At 37.3% G+C, this 23,826-nt stretch overlaps 1 protein-coding gene across 4 annotated transcripts in view; it reads right to left on the minus strand.

Annotated features, from left to right (window-relative positions):
- Positions 1–23,826, minus strand: part of kek5 (leucine-rich repeat, immunoglobulin-like domain-containing kekkon 5 protein) — a 292,283-nt gene that overhangs the window by 151,574 nt on the left and 116,883 nt on the right. For 3 of the 4 annotated variants that reach the window (XM_069132086.1, XM_069132090.1, XM_069132088.1), the window contains exon 4: positions 17,286–17,325. The exons of the other annotated variant lie outside the window; for it this stretch is intronic. The gene's annotated coding sequence lies outside the window, so the exon portion shown is untranslated. The remainder of the gene's footprint in view (positions 1–17,285; positions 17,326–23,826) is intronic. 4 annotated transcript variants of the gene reach the window in all.

A 23,826-nucleotide genomic window follows, 5' to 3' on the forward strand; every position in this document is an offset into this window, starting at 1 on the left:
TCTACGTTTCCTCGAGGATGGAAAGAAGTGGGAGTTACAAGAAGGGAGAGACGATAAATCGAAAAGCAGACGTGTGCTCCCCTGCCGGTTGAATTTTCTCCTCGCTCGTTTCATTTAGATATTACAGACTTTTATACAGTTTCCATTCCTGCGACGTCTCCTAACCGTCCGTTTCAACTCGCCTTTCTTTTTTCACTATCGTCTTTCTTCGGTAGTCTTTCTCGTTCCTATCGCCAGATACGATCTTTCTGAATTCTAGCGGGCAACGAGAAGTCATCTTTATCGTCAACGATGCGATGCACGTTTCAACGTTGTACGTTTACGCGTCGGATACGAAGTATGGAGAAAGAATGTGGAACGGAAATAATAGGTCGCTATCGATAAGAAGGGATACAAGCACATTGTCCGATATATGTCGATAGTTCCAAGAAATGCAATCTTTTTTTTCCTATTTCTTCTTTGCCCTCTTTCTTGCTAGGAGTGCAGAGATTTTCTTGGCTATCCGACTAACTAAAAACGCGGCTAATCGCTGTGAAATGATAATGTAGATCAATATGAACACACGAGAGTATGAGACAACAGTTCTTTGCCTTTGGACTTAACTCTCTTTTATGTGAAAATTATCGAACTTTCCGAAGATTTTATACGTCGCTAACTAGTAACAGTTTCGTCTGAAAATAACTCTAACTAGAAGCACATAAGTGACATTAAAAGCGGTAACCTGATCAGTGAAAGATTTACAGAACATTGCTTCTAACAAAAATAAACTACAGAACAAAGCGAATTTCCGCGCATGAAAGTGCAATTAACATTAACACGTCGACTGCTGAGTCAGTCATATATGGTTAGCACACTTGAGTTCCTGTGAGGCTACGTCAGCCATATGTGGACTAACAGAGTTGATTTTGGAACAGGCTTGATGTAATAAATTATATTCTATAGAGTAATTTTTCGTAAAATTTTTGAATTCAGATTGAAACAATCGATAATAAATTAGAAAGTCTTCGAAATGTCTGTACAACGAGCCTCAAATATTTCTCTTAACAGAAACCAAAATATGATATATCCACGTAGATAAAATTCTAGCCTTGTTTAAGTTTATTGCTTAGATCCGAGACGTATCGGGTCGTAAGAAGGAAAATTTCTTCCTTGGTCACTCGCTCGCGATTTACAGGAAGAGCGAAGAATCCATGGCGCGCAAAGTGACACTCGTAGAAAAATGGGTTGGCGCCCAACCGCCCATAAATACTTTATAACTTAAAGAGGTTATATCTTATTACACGGCAATTCTGTTTTAAGGTAACTTTTGTTGCCAATAATTCCACCTCTGGGACATGAGTAAATACGAAATAGAACATACCTATATCTATTTACAATTGATATTTAATAGTACTTAATTCTTTACATATCTCTGTTTGAAATATTTTTTTGAAGCATTACTTTGAAGATAACTGAAACGTACTTTTCATTCAACAAGAATTTCAATCCAAATTAAATTACCTTTGGAACTATATAAATATCAAGTAAACAGATTCAGTAATTACTAGATTGTTTGCGAATCGCTGATAATTAACGATATATTTCTCTAGGATAGCAAGTGAACCAATTCATTTTCTTCCAAATTGGCCACTGCGAAGCGCATGATTATCATAGCGATATCAATTGTAAGTGATTGTATCAGTTACATTACGATTTAAATAGCACAATATTTTCGGAAATATTCGGCACACGATAATCTATAGTTGAATGGCGGATCAATAGAACACATTCGGTATGATAATTAAGCTTTGTTAGCGTGTATTAATTAATTAGCCAATTAACAGCCAGTTCTCGCGGTTCAGAACTTGAATAAGCGAATCGTCCGACGAGGATCGAACCGTTCGTTTCGTATTGCTTTGACGTTCCCTCCCACGTGAATGTAACAGAAGGTGCTCCATTAATTCTCGGGAAAACGAAAGAGATAAACGAACGTGGGCGACTAGAACGACCAGCTACCAGCGAAATGAGATAAACTGGAAAGTTTACTTTTCTTTAAAAACGACATTCATTTTTAAGACAGTCATGGGGATACTCTATCCCGGTGGTGGATGATTTTTGGGAAACTTGATCAGTCTGTCGCGGATTATAAAATATTTGAGAAGCGTACTTTCCAAGCAATTCGATCAATCACCGGTGTCATATTATCTTTTATAATTTAATTTCATAAATATTCATATTTTCAAGGATTAAAGCTTGTGATAAAATCGTTTTTTACCACTTTTTACCATTTTCATATTTAATAGTTTGATTTAAGTTTGTTCATTGAAACTGAAAATTTCAAAATTCGAGTGTTCAAATGCTCTGAATAATTTTTGATGTCACTAATATTATTAGAATATACATTTTTACAAAACTGAATTTTCATTTAACTTGTGAGATTAAAATTCAATTATAAATTACAAGCAACCATACATTTTTAATACCTTCCTAATATGTCACAAGAGTATTGAATAATTCATGTTAGCATAGGTATTAAACTACAACACAACGCATCAATTTCCACTCATATTTTAATTTAATTTATATTGAATGTTCGAAGGGAGCTGATAAGAGTCTGGTATAACATTAGAGGTTACGTCTAATATTGTTCATGAATACATAGTTTACTCTGAAGCAGATTAGACTCGATTATAATCGATGGTTCTCGAACGTTCGTCTTAGAACGCACGTTAGACTAGTAGACGAGCTACATGCATACTCTTGATAAATCTTGCTTAACAATTCCATAGGGATTCTCTTGGTTGTTTGCTGGAATTTATAATTGTATTTACAACATTGTCTATGTATCTAATGATACGTGAAGTACCTATTATTAACGTAGAGGTATTCAAGAGACATTTCAAGATCAAAACATGGAGTATTTCAGGATATTAGAAATTACTTGGTATCTTTAATCATACAAAAATTAATTTTTAATTATACATATATTAGGTTTATCTACGCATGTAAAGTTTAAAGATAGAATAACTTTAAACTTATTTTCATTGAAATTTAATTGAGGTCGATGAAAAAGAATGTAGTATTGAATAATTTGTTATAGTGCATGTTTTATAAATAAATGATGCATATTCATTGGTATCTCCCTTGGAATTAACGTGGAGGAAAGAAAATCAATATCATAGCTGAAAGTACATCGAGACAGCACGGACAGAACGTAGCGAAGCACCAGGAGAACACATTAACAAGTTATAGATGCAACACAGTCGGACTGTAACACCCATACTGCTCGTTGTTATATGCAAATATACGAATCTTATTAAGCAACTCGTGAGCAAGGTATCAGTACGATAATGCGTTCTATTTCAACTAATTTCACGATATCGTAAAGATGTTACAGAGGCAATTTTTACGCATACTTATTTGCTTAATCGGTAATTTAAGCAGCGATTCGTGTTGTAATTTGCAATGTGAAATCTATGACATCAATGTTATGGTGATGAATAATAAATTCTGCTGAATTTTTATTGGATTCGTGTTCAAGCATTTTTACGCGAAGAAGATACAAAAAAAAAGAAGGAATAAATCGTGATTTATTTTCCAATTAATTGAAAAAATTGCAATTTCGAGAGATACGTGTGATGATTCGAAACTCGCATACAATCATTAGATAATATCTAATCCCGATGTCTCGATTCCAAACGAGTAGAGTCGAGTCGAGGTGACGACGCTTGCTCGAGACAAATGATCGAGATTGAAAGGCCACGGTGTCTGATACGGTACGCTCGATCAACGTGGATTGATGCATGTATCACAGAAAAGCACGAAAGGTAAAACTCTTGTTTTACATCCATCTACGAGATTGATGGTTCCTGTGATGTTTTTAAACTATTTTTAAATACCTTTGACAGTATTCAATAATTATATATGTATCCATTATTCATTCTCACAATATGTTAACGAAGATGAATGTTACTATTCCAAATATATATCATTGTGATTCTAATTATGTGAGATTTTCCCAAGGTAATATATTTCCTACTCAAAATTAACAAACTCTCTTAGAAATTACTTCGTAACACGTATCATCGCCTCAACACAGCTTGCATTACATTACGGTTACATTAGCGTAGGTACTTTATGATGATCAATAATGGTTAATGATAACCTAACCGTTAAAGCCAGAAAATGGAAAATTATGATAAGAATTATATTTATCAAAAATAAAATACCATAATATTAGATATAAAAAGATATGATTATTTAGCGTAAACCATACACTCGTACCCTCAATATATTTTTCATGGAAGGATATTTAAACTCATTGTTTGCCTTGTTATACATACTACTATTATATTACTTCATCATATGAAATTAAAATTCCCCGCTAAGAATACCGAGCGAATTCGAAAACGTATCCATCTATAATTACAAATTCTCTCGCAAATGAGGTATCCATCAAAAAATTCGTCCGCATACGTATCTCGAAAATTCGTGCGGACAGTCAGGCAAAAAACTCACTTGATATAGCCAATATAGGTATATACATATATCGACGGATTTATGTGCACATCGAAACGGCGGATAAGAATCGGGCAGAATTCGATGCGCGGCTGAAACGGCGCGGCGGGATATCAAGAAATATAGAAACAGTTCTCACCAGGTAGACGCGTTTTATCGACGCGTATAAAAGCGGAGAAGCAGGAACGGGGAAGTGTATTACCAGTGAGGAGCATCGTCGGAAACAGAGGGAAACCGAGGGGGTTGGTCCGGTTCCTGAGTCGAACAATTTTCACCGTGGCCGAAAGAGATTCGCAGCTTATTTTGCGCGCTCACGCCCTCACGGCCGACATTGTCGTTCGGATAAGAATCGACATACACTTTGGAGATGCTTGTGAATGGCGTACGAACTGTAAAATCGTCGTGGCTCCGACCTCTCTGAATGCCGCGCGCCTTCGCGTAAGCGAAAAGGGGTGGAAAAGAAACACAGATAGAGAAAAGAGGAGAAGTTCGAAGCCGGGTGAATCGATGCGTGAAATAAGTAACTACTTTGGTGAATGGAGCAGATATTTGATAACAGAGGATCAACAGTCACCGGAAGGTTTAGCCGGTTATTGAAATCCCGCGGGATGCTCTTTATTTCCTCCAACTAACTAGATGTTTGCTGCCAACTATTGTACCATAATCTCGAACCGATATCCGTGGAAATAAAATTGCCGCTCTTTTGGGACATAGGATTATTCTGTCGCGTAATGCGATTCTAGTCGAGGAATTGGGAATTCGCGAAATACGTGGGTGGAGTGTTTAAACGAGGAACGAGTCGATTTTAGGAATTTCACGGGTTTTGGAGATGTCGTGAGATGAACTTCTGTATACGCAGAATCTTGTTAATTGAATATATCTTTATTAATATCGTGGATTAACGAGACGAGAGAATTTTCGTGGTTACTGGAGTTACCTGCAAATGAATTTGGATACGTTACGTGACATATATAATATATAATATGTTGAACGTGCATACGGAAAGGTGCAAGCGACTTTAAATAAATAAATAAATAAAACAAATTTACTGTGCTTTTATCAGTCTGAGTTAATTAATTTGGAAAAGAGTTGATAAAATTTCTTGATTAATTAGTGATATTGTCGTGTTTGCATGTCTTTTAGTATTACAGGGAACTCAAGGGATTTTAAAGAAAATATGGTACAACTTGTAACAGAGGTTAAGCTGGGCACAAAACAAAAGTTGCACTTTGAAATCTGTGTAAGGAAGGTTTTGCAACTTTCCACTGTCAGTGGTTGGTGGAGTGTAAGTTGTGTTTTTTAAAAGCTTTCGCAGAAGCTTCTTATCCAACATTTTTATTACGTTGTTTTTGAGGATGGAGGATGTTACCATGATAAAGCAGCTGATGTTTGCGACTTTATATAAAAGTATTCTTCAGAAGGCAATTAAATATTTGTTACGTTCTCTTATTTTTAATATTTCTACTTTTTAATGTTTTTAATCGAACAAATGCTTTAATAATTTTTTATTATTATTCAGTAATTCCACCAACACGATATTTTGAAAATTCAAATTCACGGAACAAGCAAAATATATAAAAATGAAAATTCATCAAAGGAATAAAACGCATGGATTACACCTCCTCTGTGAAAACTCTATCGAGCCTCCTCTCTTGATTGCTATATTTCAGTCAAAACGAACGCAACAAAAATATAAATAAATAAATAAAGAAGAAAAAGTAGACAGAATGTGGGTTAAAAAGAGAAAGAGTCAGAAAAAAGAAGAAACGAGTACGCGATGGCTGTTATACGCTCGTCGATGTACATACTAGAAAAGAGTCGACGCTTTCGTTCTCGCGTATTCGCGTCGCGTCCATTGCATTATTAATAAACTCCGTGTTACGTCGAAGACAAAGTCACACGCAAAATGCAAATTAAGCATTACTCATTCCTCCGTCGTGTGGAAATCCACGGGTGGTCTATGCCGCGGGAACTCGCTTCCGTGAACAGAGAAATGGGATCAATGGTATAGGAAAAACCGCGTCAGATTGCTACCGCGAAATCATCATCATCCATTGTTCATTTCTTCGAATATTCGAATTTTCTTTAGTTTATACAATTCTCTGATTCGTTTTTTTACTTGCATTCGATCCTAAATCTCGCATGTTGCTTTTAAAAAATAAATTACTGTCATGTATATTATCTTATAGTGCCCAATTCTATTTTTGTATCAGTGTTCTTACACTTTGTAATATTATTTTACTTTGTATTTTGTGCACCTCTAGCTTTATGGGGGTTGATTCGTTACTTATATTTGATGATTGGATATCTTTATGATATAAAAATCTTTTTCATTGATTTTTTATAATTTAAATAGTTGTATCTAATAGATATAGAGTATTATGCGTATGGTGGAAAGGTTGTTATCATTCTTAATTATAATTCTTACTGTTACTATTAAAATTTAACCAAAACTGCAGTTTTCTAGTTGCGTGCGATGCGTCGCGTGCGTGTCACGATCGATATCGCTATGCCTGAAGCACTTCTACCGCTTGGAATCACTAATTTATGCTCCCACTAGGGAATGTCGTGGGTTTCGGTACGTGAACCGTGCGGTTTAGCAACCATTTTTTATTATCTCGCCACCAATTGACGATAAGAATGCTTCAGAAGCTTGAAATGGCTTGCTGCTTCGTATCGGTTCTACGGAGAGTCACGTCAAAAGGCTGAGTTGACTGCACTGCGTTGGAGAGAAACGATCAATCATATAATCATATCACTTAAGAGCATTTCAGTTCTTTCTTGTACAATTTTTTGCTGGATAAATTGTACAACGGATATTATGTTTTAATAATCGATGTATGAGTAGATGTCATGATTACCAGACTCGTGTATTTTGTAAAATGAAAGCTAGAGTCTTCAATTCCTTATTTATTTGTACAACAATTTCTCCCGAAGATCTGTATCTACATAATATTTTATGCAATTTTCCAAATGTCGATGCATAAATCAAAATGTAATTACCTTCACGGTTCAAGAGATTCACAATCGCATCAACATCGGGCATCGACGATCGAGGAAATTGAGATTTGATAGTTTCGCGATGGTCGAAAGAGATGCGCGAATTTGCGGGAAAAGCGGAGCTCGGTGCCAAGTTATACGAAAGGAGATCTCTTTTCCATGCGATGGGGGCTAAATTGGAGAAAACAATATGCTACAAAGCGATAAAATGCAAATTAAACGACGGCAGAGCGTTCGAATGTGGAGCAGCGATGGCGTTTAGAGCGCGATGAACATAAAAAGGAAGATATGCGAGTAGAAGTGGCTGAACTCACGAGCTTTGAAAACAGAAAGAGAGATGATGCATTTTTGTTCCGACGCGATCTTTGCACAACAATGCTAATTGGATACCTTTTCTTCACGAAATTCTAGCAACAGGATATATTTTTTTCTTTCTGGTTATGTATACAATCCCCGATGTCTATCTTGCTTTTATACATTCAATCCCGCGTTTCATTTTCGAAGCGGTCTGTTGATCGTTGTCCCTGGTTTCTTATTAATTTGTATGTCGAGCAATTTTGGTTTGCACAGGGATGTAGAGTGCAGAGGAGAAGCTATTAAAACCTAACGAAAATGAAACTTCAGTTTCTGTATCGAGATAGGAATCAGGGTTATGCGTGACTAGGGTTGAAAGTCGAGAATATTTTATCTATTTTTGTAATTTTCCATTATACAATGATAAGTTTACGTCGTCCTGATTTAATATTGTTTAATATTACTTGATATCGTTTAATATCGTTAAACAATAATTCACTAGAGTATCATAATAAAATATGAAAAGAAGAAAACTACAAAATTTCATTTTATTTATCGTTCCTATTTTTTGCACAATGAAAATTTTCTTTGATACGTAAGTGGTAAATTCCTATAATTTTGTAGAAATATCATAAATATTTCAATCAAATTCGCCTTTGGCATTTGCTCCTTTCGTACAATATTTTCTCTCGAACTTGTTATACCCATTTACATTTGTTCAAGTTCATCCGAAGTTACCTCCTGCCAGTCTATCTTCATTAGAATGTCAGGGTCCAGCGAATATCGTATAAAATGCTCCATTGTACATTTGAATGCAATTTGTAAAATTGTTGATTCAAGCTTTTAGCCGGCTCTGTCAAAAGACAATATGCTTCGCAGAATATTATGGATCAAATATATATTCAGCGCTTCTTGTCAAGCATCTTCTAACGCAATCTAACGATGTTATTGAGGTTCAAACAGAGAACTTCTGGAAACTTGCAGCGTTTCTGGATGCTCAAGGTGCTTTTCGAAGAATATATATATTTCTCCAATATCTAGGAGAGTTCGCTTCAAAATTACTCGTAATTATAATTCTCAGGAGCTATCCTGAAAAACAGCAAATCCATACGTTTGTCGGACATAATGGCCGACATCATTTTTCGTGAGAGACGGTCGTCATACCACAAGTGTCCCGAACGTGCTCGAGAAACGCGCATCTCGTTATTTCTCGAACGATAATTTGACGAGAAAATTGCTGCAGAATCTCGTAGAACGATTTTCACGATTTTATTTAAAGTTCACTCGACGAGTACGTACATTTGAAGATGTGAAGTTTTAATGGAACACGTAAGTAATTGTGGTTAAATGGAATCGTTATAAGATTCCAGATGTCCTTTTTTTGTACAGTCATCGTTTGTAAATTTGTACAGAAAAATGTTCGTTTAATTCATTCCGATTTTTAACTGCCGTTTGTTGTATTGATTGAGTTTCAAAAATAATCATCTACCAGCAGCGAATTCTCATCTCAATTTCATCTTTATTTCGAATTTAAATAATTCTATCAGGTATGATAATTATTCTAAAATTTATCCGAAACATTTATAATTACTATTACCTAAAAAACCATACGCGTTAAAAAGAAATAAAACGTATCGGTGGCAAACAAACGTTTTTAATCATCCTCACTAAGAGCGAACGATATTTTGGATCATTAGAGTACATTAGAAAAAAACGGAACGACACTGAAGAATATGTTTAGCAGAATTTACACGGTTTTAGTTGGGAGGAACACGGCGGATGAACACTGCTTTCATTCGTGAATGAAACGAGGATAAAAGCAGCGTTCATCCGTCGTGTTACTCCAAACTGAAACAGCGTAAATTTGGCTTTATTTTTATCTAGCGCGCATGCTACCGTTCCGGTTTGTTAGATACGAAAAGAAGATCACTCGGTAGTATCATGCTGATCAACAATAATAGCGGGTAAATAATTAATCCGGAAAACTGACTTCTTTGTCGCGCATTTTTGTGTTTAGCAAGGATAGAAAGTGGCGAAAGGAAAGGAACGGAGGTGGCAGAACGAGGCAAAAGAACAGAAAAATAAACGTCCCGCGTCCCAGTTTACATTTCATTTTCCTCTCCAAATTTGGCGCGACTATATCCCCGCCAACATTTAATTCGCTACTCTATCTTTGTCCCCTGGTTCCAGTGTTTCTCAACCATAAGCGCGGGTCCGCTGAATCGCGCCTAGGTGTTTCAATTCCCCCGTCGTGATCCATTAAAATTATGTAAATAGAACAATGACGGCAGCACATAATGAAATTCTCCAGTGAAATAGATTGAGAGATCGCGTACTCGAATCTGCCTTCCCAGTCACCTTCCATATTTACTAAAAATATATATTTACGTGTGTGTAAGCTTGGATAGTCTTTCGTAAACAGAGTTACTCCTTCATGCTGAAAAATGGATTAATGCGTGTGACGCGAAGAGAAGACACTTGACAGACTTTTGATGTTCGATTGAAAATTCATATCGTAATGTTTATGATGCATATCTCGTTACGGAGAAATATCGAAACAATTTCGACAAAAAAGAATTCAGAAGAAAGCAAGAAATCTTAAACGTTTTTACGAACTTGTTGAATAGTTCATTATTTTCGTAGTTTTGGAAGAGTAAAATGATCTGGCAGTGCTGATATATTTTAAACGTAATTGTGTGTAGGAAGTTGAAGCTTATTACTGAAATCTCGAATGACGAAATAAATTATGGTAGTAATGAAATTGTTACAATTGCCATTAGAGCACGATGAAACGTACATTGTTGTACAAAGTTGCATTGTTATAACTGTGAGAGATTTCGAAATCACTCAACCACCGAGAAGTATACATGCTCCAAGTGTATAGTTCCATTCCCATTTGTTCTCTATTGTATATATATATTATCATTGAAATGAACAGCGCTGTTTTCGATTTCCCTAATTCCAATACAATTCTTTAAAAGCAAGAATAATAGAGTCACTAATGTTTCAGAGGAACGATCAATGTTAAAAATCATCTCGAATTTATCAAATTTCATCAAGAAAAATACATTTACTTTTAATTGCAGGATCAAGTAAATGGCCAATTTTGATAACATGAAATTAGTTGAAAATAAAAGTAAAAAATAAAAAGGAAAATACGATTCTCTCTAGAAAATCGAACCTCTCTAGCTAAGCTTCAATTTTTTCTTACAATGCAGCAGCGTAAAACTTATCTTACTTTAGAACATCGACGTTGTCAGGCCAGTTGCAAGGAAGAATCGAAGCTGACTGAACGAACTTGCGTTCTTTGTTACATGGCGGTTATTATTTAAAGCGCGATCGCTGTCGGATCAATCGAACTTTCCGAGGTATACAGAAAACAATCGAAGGGTCAAAGTTTGTCGAGTCGATAAAAATTTACGAGCAGGAGACCGAGGAACGGTGCTCCACTTTACTTTGTTCCCCCTCATTGACGTCAAATATGTCCTGTTCACCCCGAATTCAGCCTAGTCACCCTTGTCGACATCGTTGTCGTCACGCTTGTGCCGCGTTTATTTATCAGAGAAGTTTATTCGTCCAGACGCCGCATATTGTCGGCAGATGAAAATCAGCCTCCCGGAACATTGAACAAACGATCCTGTACCATGCAGATCCAATTCAAACCGTTAGAAACGTTTTGCAATGAATCTTATACGTGTATGCTCCGATTATAGAGAAATGAATCGTGAATGTTCTAACATTAATGATATTCTCCTATGTTATGCACATCTGTATGCAATTAAAGTTTCATAGTTTAAAATGGGAAATGCAATTTACCAGAGGAAATGCCATTTCCTTAATATGAGAAATTAAAGTAGGTAAATCAATCAGAATTAGAAGTTAATCGACATTTCCTATAGATAATATCCTTTTTAGCATTATTGATTACTGGTTAAAATAAATCGGTGATAAATTTTATACCATACTGCTGAATTTTATACTGTAAAAGGATTTTACAATACAATGACTCCGTTTCGCAATTCTCCTTCAATCAGGTAAGATACAGATAATTAGGCACCGTCTATTTTTCAGTTTTTATTTGAGTTAGTATCTATGATCAGATAAACGTTACAGGTTGCAATACCTATTCCAAGTAGTTTATGATAAAATTGCTAAATCGTTCAGAATCGTTCACTCCTAGAAACAGCTGGACACACGACTACTAATTGGATCCAATATTCCATCAACTTGGGTATAAACGTAACTCGCATACATCGTTGCAAAATTACATTTATCCCACAACGGTTGCAATATGAAATACACATGCAATCTCGGAAAGAATAAAATGAAACGAGGAAACAGCTCCACAAAGGTTTTCCAAAAAAAGAAAAAAAAGAGCTGCATCATGTAACACAGCCAAGGTAGGCGAGCTCGAAGAATGGAAGTTCGAGTTGTGCAGGGACTCGAAAACTTCGTCTTATTTCTCCTTTTCCCTTCGTGTTTCGGAGTACGCGTTGTGCGAAAATGGAACGCGTAAGGGGGAAAAGTTCTCCTCTTTTTTTCTAGACTCTACCGTCCCAGCTGGAAGTCGGACGCGTCAAAAGCACCCAATAACACACAATCGAGAAGTCGACTGCTCCCGCTGCCGCCACTCGATATTCAGGCAAAATGGGAACGCGCCGGTGGCTGTGTGTTATCGTTCCAGCCGCGTTACCCATTTTATATCCATCTACCGTGGTGCAGGCCGCCTGTGGCCCGTTCTGTCGCGCTGACAAAATAGATGATAAAAAAGCAGCTGAATCTACGACTGCCATGGCCACGCGTATTCCCTGTGAAACGGCGATTTCAAAGCCGGCATAGATCGCGATCTGCGTAGAAACGTCCGAATCTCGTAAACCTGTTTCTATCTATTTTATTTTTTAATTTGATTTTCCTTTCGTTCAGTTTCGTTCAGTTTTTTGTTTCCTGCTTTCTCTTTTCCTTCTCTTTCTTTTTCGAATGATACCGAGGGACGAACAAACGCCAGGTTCGAAACCTTCAGATCAGAGAGCAGACGCGCGTGAAAGCTTTCATCCCTTCGAACGATAGGATCGTCGACGTACAGGAAATGGCCGAGCGAATCAATATTTCGAGATTGTTCATTAAATATAATCGTGCAAATAATACGTCGTCGGGTAAATAACGGATTGCTTGGTAATTAGAGATATTAATATCTGTTGTAAATAAACGAGGAAATTGAGAATCGTAGCAAACTCCACGAGAAAAACGTAGAGAGAAAAGATAGTATTGACTCGGTTATCGTGCTTTCTTTTTTTTTTTCTTCTTCGCAAGCTAAAAATAAATGTAGTTTGGGTAAATATTGTGCGATGCCGATGCGAGGAGCAAGTTGAAATGGGTCGTACGGGTTTATATTTGCAGGATATATTCAATATTGTTCAATCATATTTTTAATCGTTTTTCTTTTTACCATTCCAGATTTCGAAATCCAAGCTTCTATTCGGTGAAACCCTTCGTGGCTGTGTTTTCAAATCTACAATTGCATTTAATTAGATCGTACGACTATATCTTTGTAAAACTTTTGATCGATAGTAATTAACATATCTCACTGAGGGTCGTCCAAAAAAGAGAAAATACGTGTGGTGAAGGTCGATGAAACCATTCTTGTTGGATGGTCGCGTCGCGCGTTGGTCGCCTGTTTGTGGCCGAGATGAATCTTCGTGTTTTGCGGGAAAAATTCGATTCTCACGCGAAACCACACGCACGAACGATCAAATCCGGTTGACGTACCGTTGCACGGGCCGTTGCTTCGAGACATAACGCGATGAACTTTCGAACTCGATTCGGAACCCAGACTCCAGGCCTTTCAGAGACAAATAAATCAACGTGTAAATCCATCTGTCAGCGGATGACGCTAACTGACGTTATATCGCTGTCATTATGGTACCGCGTGAATTCGATTGCAGTGCTCGCTGAATATCCTTGGATGATGCACTTCTTTCAATATTTTGATACACAAACTTTTCAATGAGTGTATATTTAAGATGGCTAGTTATGTTGTATACTACTTTTTTTTACCAAATATGTATTTGCAGTAAATATCTTGCAACTGCTATATTACATTTTCAGATTGGCTGGAAATTTTACCAGTATAATCACAACTGAGACTTTCTCATGCGAATGTAATTTTAAAATTTCAAAACACAGACAACACGTAAAAGTCTTTTATGAGAAATTGACCAGTGTCCAAATGCTTTCGAACCACTGTATATCAAATGATCCCGCGATCCCTCGAATCTCAAAACTTTTGCCAACACATCAAAATACATAAAATTGTTAGAAAATGGAGCACATCCGTAGAAAAGAAACGAAAGGAGAAGAAAAGGCAAAACAGAAGGAGCGACAGATAGCAACACTCGACAACGTTTAGGACGACACCGCGATATACAACGAGGATACGGAAGAAGTGATCCACCGCGAGCAATTTTATCCTCAATTTGCTAGGTAGAAAACGACGGCACTCTGACGCGTGCGAGTCACTCGCTCGTAGCACGGTAGACACGTCGAAAGGCTTGAGGCTCGGACAACAAGTGGTGTCGTAACGAGCTTTTTATGTTGAATGTGTAGGCCCCCATGTGCGAAAACGTGACTTCCTCGAGCACGTGCTCACCTGGCCGGTTCGCGGCTCCTTGACCCGTGAAACGGCTTCGGGCATTGTTTTCCGTCGCGAATCTGCAGAGTTCACCCGAGATAAGAAACGTCGGAGTTGAAATATATGAGCTTCAGCTCGGATAGTCTATACTTGGAACTGCAACGCCTTCTCCAGTTGGGGCCGATGAGATTCGAACCGGGATTAGGTAAAGCGATACGGAAACACAGGAATACGTAATGCAATGAAAGTACATTTCGAAAGGCTTCTTTGGAATAGTACTTTATACAAATAGCTATAGTTGGAACAGATATAGCGCGGTCGTAAAATTTGTCAGAAGCAAAGTTTGTACGTTTTAAGGGTGGAAATATATCGTTAGCTCGGAAGAATCATGGTACAGCTGCAAAATCGCAAATCCTCAGTTAGATGCTTTATTGATCAGACGAAGTATTTATCACAATATGGTAACTAGATAACTGCAGAAACATTTGGCATTTTTAAAATATATTTCAATAATATTTACTTTAGTTGGAATAATATGATAATTCTGCAACACTAAAATATTGGCATCCATATTCGATCATCTAATTTACGAAGTGATTATTGATGATCACAATGGATATTATAACTAAGAAGACTTTGAAGTAGAGTTTGTGTTGAAATAGTATGGTAAAATATAGCGTTTTTTATTTAGTAGGTAGTCCTAATACTGTTTACAACATTAGATATGCGTCACTGTCAATGTATAATGGGAGGTGGAGGCGAATACCACTACTGAAGAATTTCGAACTACGGTGCAATAACGAGAACGTACGAGTAATCGCCGAAAGTTAAGTTACATTAGTACAGACTAAAGTACATACTCCATTATATATTCGGTTTATCTATGAAATTGATTTTAATAAAATATGGACATTCAGATTCAACTGTCTTTACAGAACATAAATTTCAATTTAATCATAGGTTAATTCGTTTGATGATGATTTACACTGATTCGTAGATTTCTGTTTCATAAAAAAGATCCATTAATTTCAAGAATCGTTAAACGTCTACTTGTAGTAGCACATCTTATCACTGCGAACATATATCAGTCTTCTTCAATCGATAGATCTTTCATAAGACTAAAATAAATTGCTCACACGAGCTATTCTAAATTATCTTTCACCGAAGGAACTATTTTACGTAATTTGAATTTAATTACTTCCTTCCTAATAAAATATCCAATAAAATTCAATAAAATTTTATTGCAGATTTAATTAAATCTATTAGAGGAATGTTGGAAAATACGAAGTCGGGTCATTTTGGTAACGATTTGTGTTCCAACGAGCCCGAAGAAAATATTCTACGGCTAAATCCGGGGGATTCGAAACGACGATGGCTGCATCGTTAGCCCGACGATACAGACAATTCTTTTCTACTGTGATACGAAAGTTCAATAGGATACGGCGCCGACGACCTCGTTTCTCTCAAGCTTCGTCCCGTTATATCAAGGCAACCCGCAAATAATTTTTGTTTCTTTTTCCTTGTTTTTTCTTCCTTTCCCTTCCCTCTATACCTTCCACAGTTCTTATTTTTTTCGCTATCTTTCTTTCTGTATTTACTCGAATTGGATACCGATAGCTTTCGGCACTTTGTCGGATATCCCAGAGTTGCTATCGAAACGAAAAACGCGACTCATCGGCCGACATTTGAATAATTCACGTTCAACCGTATTTCTCGAAAAAACCAATGACCGCCCGCAAGGAAATCGCATTTTCGAAAATACAGGAAATATTCGTTGGGCCGATGGGATTCTGCGTGACGCACGATCGCATTTTCCTGCATTAACACGCACGAAACGAAGGATCGCTTATTACGCAATTTCCCAATTTTCGTTCCATCAATTTAATTCTCAATAGCCTCGCTGTCGCTCCGATTATTTTTACACTAATCATAGCTCATAGTATATACACGGTGTCGATTAACTACACATATTTCGATCTTTTTTTATTGAACACATGATATACATGATACAAATATGTTTCCAAATTAATCACCTAACGAAGTGAAAATTTCGTAAAACACGATTGTCGTTAATGAGCGATTATTTGTATTCAGCTGTCACCTTCTTACGTTTATAGTGAAGATATACCTATATTTTTTTACAAACTATTCTGCTAGTGAGTACTTGAGTCCACAGAAAGCTTTCAGAGTATGTACTGTACAAATATTACTACAGTTTTTCATTTCGAACGCCTATGCCGGGACTAGGCAAACAGAACATCCTGTTATACATTGCATAAGAGATGAAGTTTTAATTCGTTTGCAATGATACATGGAAGAATATGCGGCGTACCAATGGACCCTGTTATCGATACAATAAACTGATAGGCTTCATACGTTGTTCATTACAATTTTCACTTGGTAAATTGTTTCACCACCAGCTATTTCGTTGGCTGCGAAACATTCACGGACAGTGATCCCTTTATCGCAATCATAGCTATATTAAGACACGCAATAATAAAAGAGAAGCGAGTAAATCATCGTCGGGCTTCTCACATACCGGATAATGATCTCTACGTTCGTATCTAGATCGACGAGAATTGGAGGCAAAGCAACTATTATTAGCAAATGTTTGAAATTCTATCTTGCAGTTTCATATTAGATAGGATGTGTAACGTTGATATTAACTTTTGACGCGTTATTCGAGTCTACAGACACAAAGTATTTTGTTTAGTAGAAGTATCTATGGAATTAGTGCGAAGTTCGATGACTCGAGGTTAAAATTGTAAAAATGTAGGAAAGATTTAAAGCATTATAGCATATCTGCTACTATTCGTAACATCTGCTCGTGATTAGATTTCACGAAAGAAAAGAACAAGAAGCATACCTGCATGTAATCTTCGCGTAAGAAGAATCTACGTAGTCACCTGGAACAGAAGAAAACAAGCGAGATTAAATAACATATGCAGACATTAAAGATAAGCGATATTATACTCGATCCCATCCATTACAAATTAATCACTGTTTTATTCAACTCTGACAACACAGCCAAACACTTGGCGAAACAATTACCTTCCCTAACCATTGAGCTATTGAGTGAGCTGTTGTCTTATTTAACGCATTAACAAGAAAGCGATAAAGACGAAAAAATAAAATCTACGATAAGAAAAGACTACAAAAGATTATAACCTATGGAAAGATCTCGATGTAATCTCGACGGCTTTTAAGTAGCGTCGTGGACAAGAAGCCTCAAGGTTTGTCATGTAAATCGTAATCCTGGTATCGAGGATTGAAAGGCGGCCCCACCGACGAGCATCCCTCTCTTTCGGTCCTACCTCTTTCTCCTATTATCATCGAAAGCGGATTCGAGCGCTTCGGTAACTTCCAGCGAAGAATTTATTATAATCGCATTCAAGAGCGTCTTATGGCAACGACTGCAAAGTAGCTAGCTATTCCACGCGGTGCAGGCTCGAGATGGCCGGGAGGAGCGCGACAGGGAAGCTGATTGAAACTCTGAAACATTTGCTCCGTTGGGTAACTTAGCAGCCAATCGTCGCAGATAAGTCGGTCTCCTCAGTTAACGGTTTCCTTAATTAACCGTGTACTGCCTCGCGGTTCGCGTTCCTCGTGACGAAAACGACGAAGACGACGACGAAGAGAACGACGAAGAGGACGGATATCGAGAACTTTTACCCCACCAAGCTGCGCTCCCCTAACTGCCACTCTATTAATTCACCATTATCGTGAAAGTATAGCAACAAACCGAGGCCTCGACTCGCAGGATGGCCGCGAGTTAATAGCTTCTCTCCGTTCTTCGCTACCGCTTAATTGCCAGCTAGATAACGCTCGAATTCCGCGCGATTCGTTCCCACCCGAGATAAATACACGCCCAGGTTACGTAATTAAGATCGAGACGATCGGCGCGCTATTTCGACCGACACGATGTATTTTCCATGGCGATGCGGTGCTTCCCGATGAAACCCTTAACTGAGTATAACTTACGATATCGTTCAGGTCTTCCTTATGAACGATTGGATATCACTGGGCTGTTCGACGTACTATCGTACTTTTGGCTTCTTTTTCGCAGTGGTAGGGTAAATTGCTCGTCTGCCGACGAGAAACTTCTTCGTGTACTTGCTATAAACGATCTTCGAGGAGCCAGAGGAGAGAAAGAATCGATTGATTCGAGGGTTGCTGGAGATTGGAGTTTACGGATACAAATGAAACGTTCGGTTAAATCGAACGATTTAATTATCGACCGAGGTGCTGGTTCTTTACTGCGATTACTTCCTATAGGGTTGGATGAATTAATAAATGGACTTAATTTGGTTCGGCTTTACCAAAGAATTGTAAACTGTTCGTTTTATGTATCAATTAATTTCTATAGTTTGTGCTTCAGCGACTGCGATATTTGTGTTTAAGTGTGCTGTTTTCTGCTGATAAATAAATCTTATTCACTGTGTGCTCTGTCACAATTTATCATATGTACTCGGGGTTACAACTATACTAACTGTCCAAAATAGAAATTAAATTATCCTATGGATTTCAAAAAGGGGTATACGAAAGCAATTTGTAGCTTTCCAATGTTTGATCAATGAACCACATGACCAATAAATCGTATTTACATTTCTCTCGATATTTTGAACTTTCTTGTCTATCTCATCTCGCAAGATCAATGCTTCGTCAAACGAAACTACTGTACAGTTTGCACCCATTCACGCGCAGGAATCACATTTCAGCTGCCTTCAATGGATACGTTCCTAAAGCATACGTTTCATGTTCAAACGGCTTCGTAATTCGAGCTCCTAATGTTGTGTTTCATTTCAATTACAGGTTAATTTTACTATAATCTCGTATAGCACAAATCGAGTCGAATGTAATACGCGAGTAGAAAAGATTCTATTTAGTTCATTACAGAAATTATCGACAGGATCTATGTGGTTATAAATACTACGTGAATTATACGATAATTTATTATAATTACAGCTGGTTTATTTCCTTCATTGTGATAATGATGCTGTTACGGTTACTGGACAACTAATAGCCCAGTGTAGTTTCTAGATAGCTAACCATTTTAACTCTAACCGTTGTTAAAGCAGCTTAACTTTGATAATCAAATGAGACGTGTACTTTTTGCGTTGCAGCTGTAGTTAATGCTATGTAATTGGAGTTAAACACATGTGGGCGCTAATTTTCCAAAACTGTTATTTTCTATTATGAATTGCGCACGCATAGACTGTTAATTGTACAAGCTCAAAAGTATTACCGTTATTGGCAGACTTTTACCATAAACGTTTGCTGAAATTTTATATTTTCGTTATTCATTCATTCATTTTTTAAATTTCTCATTTTTCTGTTTCAATTTTCACGGAAATGAGAATATCATGAAGAGAACGCTTTAGTATTCCTAATTTCTCTATAAATTTGTAAAAATTCATACTATGCTTGTTATACGCATGCAGTGTATATTGATTGTACATAATATTTGAAATTTTAATAACTGTTCATTCGCGTTAACAATCTGTAGTAACAGTCCCTGTTTAATTCCTAGAAAGGACTATTTCTAACATATGAATTATTCTTAGAATATAACTGGATACACGTATGGCATTTCATTAACCCTGCGGAGGTTGTGAAAATTGCTTTAGAAATCGCATTAAGTCGTATCTAAGAGATGCAATAACTTAAAATTTATGCTACTTTTACTTACTATGCTTATTTTTGCGAAAAAACTATATAAGTATACGAAAAGTCCAATTGTAATAAAATTAATACAATATACATTGATATATTTATAGCATATATAAACCACATAGTTACGAGTTTAAGTATAAAGTATGAACTTAAAAATATTTAGGACTAGACTTCATATGTATTTGTCAAATCAGCCGCAATTTCCGGATGGTTAAATCAGGTTCTAGTGTAAACGATACCATTTCCCATTTCGTCAGTTTATACGAGCGGACTTTACTTGTGGATAGAAAAATAGTGTTAGATACATACGGTGGAATCATTTCAATTCCAACATCCTGTATACAAAAAAGAAATATCCAAAAGAACCACAAACTAACGAATATTCAAAGTAGAGAATTAAATGTTTTATTATTATTCGATACTAAATGAAAAATGTAAAATTATTGTTTGCATTGTGATGGTATTATTACAAGACAATATTAACAGAAAATTTGCATGTGGAAATTTCACCCGTGAGAGCCTTTAACGAAAATGCGTTGAGAATGCATATTATGCTAAAGTGCATTATGAAAAAATATCGATGACACGCAAGCAGATTTAACAATTACGTGGCATGATCAAATATACGTAACAGAATTAACTGAAGTAACGGAGCGAGCCGGTTCTAGAGGCGTTCCTCGATCGCAAGTCGACACTTCCGGCCATCTAGAAGGGGTTGCGCGAGCAGGAACGGGGCCACGAAGGTCGACGTTGATCCATTCGCGTTCCTCCTGCGTGGAGAAAGTCATTAACTGATTAAACGAACATATATACCGCTGGTTTTTATAACGCGATATCGGTCAGCTGAATATTCAAAGCCGGTGTCACGCCTCTTCCGTGATTTGATTAATTGTCCCGACCTACTCCGGCCAGAATTCTTTTCTTTGCGAGGAGCTGCGTTTCCATGCTGCAAGAATATTTGTCGACTATGTTTTTGGAAAACAGTACAATGCAAAGAAAGATGCAAATGTAGGCAGAAAGATTTAAGGGCGAAACGGACTAAGCTATGTTAATGTAACAAAAATTGGTTTAACGCCGAGGAAATATACGCGTCGAGTGATGCAAGGGCGAGTTGTAAGTTTCTAAAAATAAGCGGTGATAAATTATAATTTCATCGTTAACTACGATGGAACTATCATAGTGGAGATATTGTGAAACGATATGATAGGATTACGAAATTTCAGAGAAAGAGGAGAATTATTCATCAAAATCTTGGCTCAACTGTAAGCTCCGAAACTTAAAGGATTCTACACCATAGTAATACTATATTACGTGACATATACCTGTTGAAGAATATGATTTATTGACACGAATACGATTCATCTCGTGCTCTCTAGATTATTCTATAAACCTGTCAACTGCATTCTACAGCCTTTAGCAATTCTACGTTTATTAATTTACTTCCTCTGCCCTCAGCATGGATATAAAATAAATAACGAATCCACTTCGAGAATCTGAAAATCGATCGAACAATGCTCACAATCAACCTTATATTCGTATTCGCAGCTTCAATCAGAGCGTCGCAATCAAAAGGCAAAGGACAGAGCTCGAATAAGAAGAACGAACGTCTGGAATAAAACACGATTGAACATTTCGATTGAGCCAATAGGAAGCGGAGAAAGCGGTGTGGTGAAGTGGTGTTTCAAAAGGCCAAGATGTTCGGAAGGATAAGCGGGAAAGGGCACGAGAAAACGACAAGTACGGTAATAAAGGAAAAATTGGTGTTCGTAAGGACATAGAAAAGCCAGTAGTCGCTTAATTTAAAGGTTTGCTTATTAAAAGCTAAATGGGGTGTGGCATTCGAATGCTACAGGGAAATCGCATGGTCACGAAGCTTGCTTTCTCAAAGACGCCGGGATTAAAGCACGAGAAGTTCGGTTGGGACGATAACAATCGACGATTTGGATCCATAATCCGCATGCCTCGTGCTCGTCCAAACAGTTTAACTTGAGCAAAACTTTGGCCTCAAAACCCGTGTGATAAACGATCGAAGTTCCTCCTTTCATCGGCTGGCGTCGGTGGTTGTTCAACGAATGCTCTGGATTCCGGCACGTCATTGACGCCTCACCTCTCTTGCGCGTCGTTGTCGCGCTCCTTTCTATCTTCTGGCTCTTTGGTAAATTATTACGTCCCACACGAGCCCATCGATCCATCAACCGCTCCTCCATTTCCGAACCATACATCTCAAACGCTATTTGTATCTTCCCGCCGAGTAGTTTTTTTATTTTCGCCTACGCTTTCGCATAAATTCTCTCAATCTGTACTGTTCGGCATGACCTTGGAAAGATTTATACTAACGGCATTGTATTACAATGGTCGGATTAGGATAATGCGATACGTTCAGACGTCTCAGGAAAGTTATGAATGACGATAATCATACTAATAGGTAATAGGACATAATCCTAGTAAATAGACTAATTAATTAAATTTTAGTCATTGATAGGTTCAAATAAATGACGTTACCGTCAAATAAATACCGCTGCTAATCCCCGTTTGATGTTGTTGAACGAAACAGCTCCTTACAAGGCTTTATAACGCCCTTATGTACAATATTTTGATGAGTTTGAACAGCACTTTAGAATCAGCCACTTAAGTTGGAAGATACTTACCATATAAAGAATATAGAAAGACCATTTACTTTTGTAATTCGTAAACTCAAACTATCTCCAGAACAAGCATAAACATAAATAACGCAGTCGTGACCTTTGATTAAAACGCCGCGAACATTAGGACTATAATTCTCACATTCGAATAGAAATCTCAGTACCGAAGAATCCAATTCATCAACGGAAATAAAACTTCCCGAAAGCGGCGAGAACATTCTCGAAAGTCCAAATCTACGCCACTTTGTCAAGGCGTTATCTAGCGAAGTTAGCAAACGGGCACTTCTACAGGGTGAAGTTAAATAAATTAAAGGTCTTCGGGAGGTTGAAACGTTCTCTTCGTATAGCTCTCTAATTCCTACCACCTCTTCCCACCGGAATTCTTGAAAATTCCGGCGCGCGCTTGGCCCGCGTGTTGGTTGTGTTTAAGGCAAGGCGCTTTAAGCCTCGCAGTCGAGAAGTTAATCGATACTTCAAGAAAGATTCGAGGGGTTTGAAAAGCGGACTTAACTTTCGCTCGGCTGGTAATAAAGCGGCTTACTCACGTCTTGCCGAGCACATCCGTCGGCTCAATCGCACCGCGAAATTGGCAAACTTGCCTGGCCCCGTCTTCTCCTGTATTTCTCCTATTTGTCGTCCCTCGTTCGACGTCACTGAGCACGATAATTTGCGAAAATACTCGCGACGAATCGTTGCTTGTGTACTAGTCACGCGAATATATGTATAGATATGAAAGTTCTGACGAACGACGTTATATAGTAGTTTCTTTCACAACGTTCGCTATGTGGTTATATAGACATTTATAAACTGGCTTCGAATTTATCGCGTGCAGTACGTGCCACGTGATTACCGAGAATTCGATGACGATACTGACTATCGATGACGAAGTAAATACGGAGAAAGTTCTGTTTGCATTATCTGTTTATCTTGTTGGAGTTATTTCTAGCTATAATTCAAACCATTTTTTATTGGAAGAAGTGTTTTTTTTTTTAATGAAATTTAGCTTAGAACTTCTGCGAATTTAGTTTAGAATTTTAATTGTCGAATAATAATTATTTTCCAAATTCTCCTGTAAAGTGTAGCGTAGTTTGA

Source organism: Bombus flavifrons, chromosome 2 (genome assembly GCF_040668555.2).
Source record: "Bombus flavifrons isolate JBK064 chromosome 2, iyBomFlav1_principal, whole genome shotgun sequence".
Taxonomy (NCBI): domain Eukaryota; kingdom Metazoa; phylum Arthropoda; class Insecta; order Hymenoptera; family Apidae; genus Bombus; species Bombus flavifrons.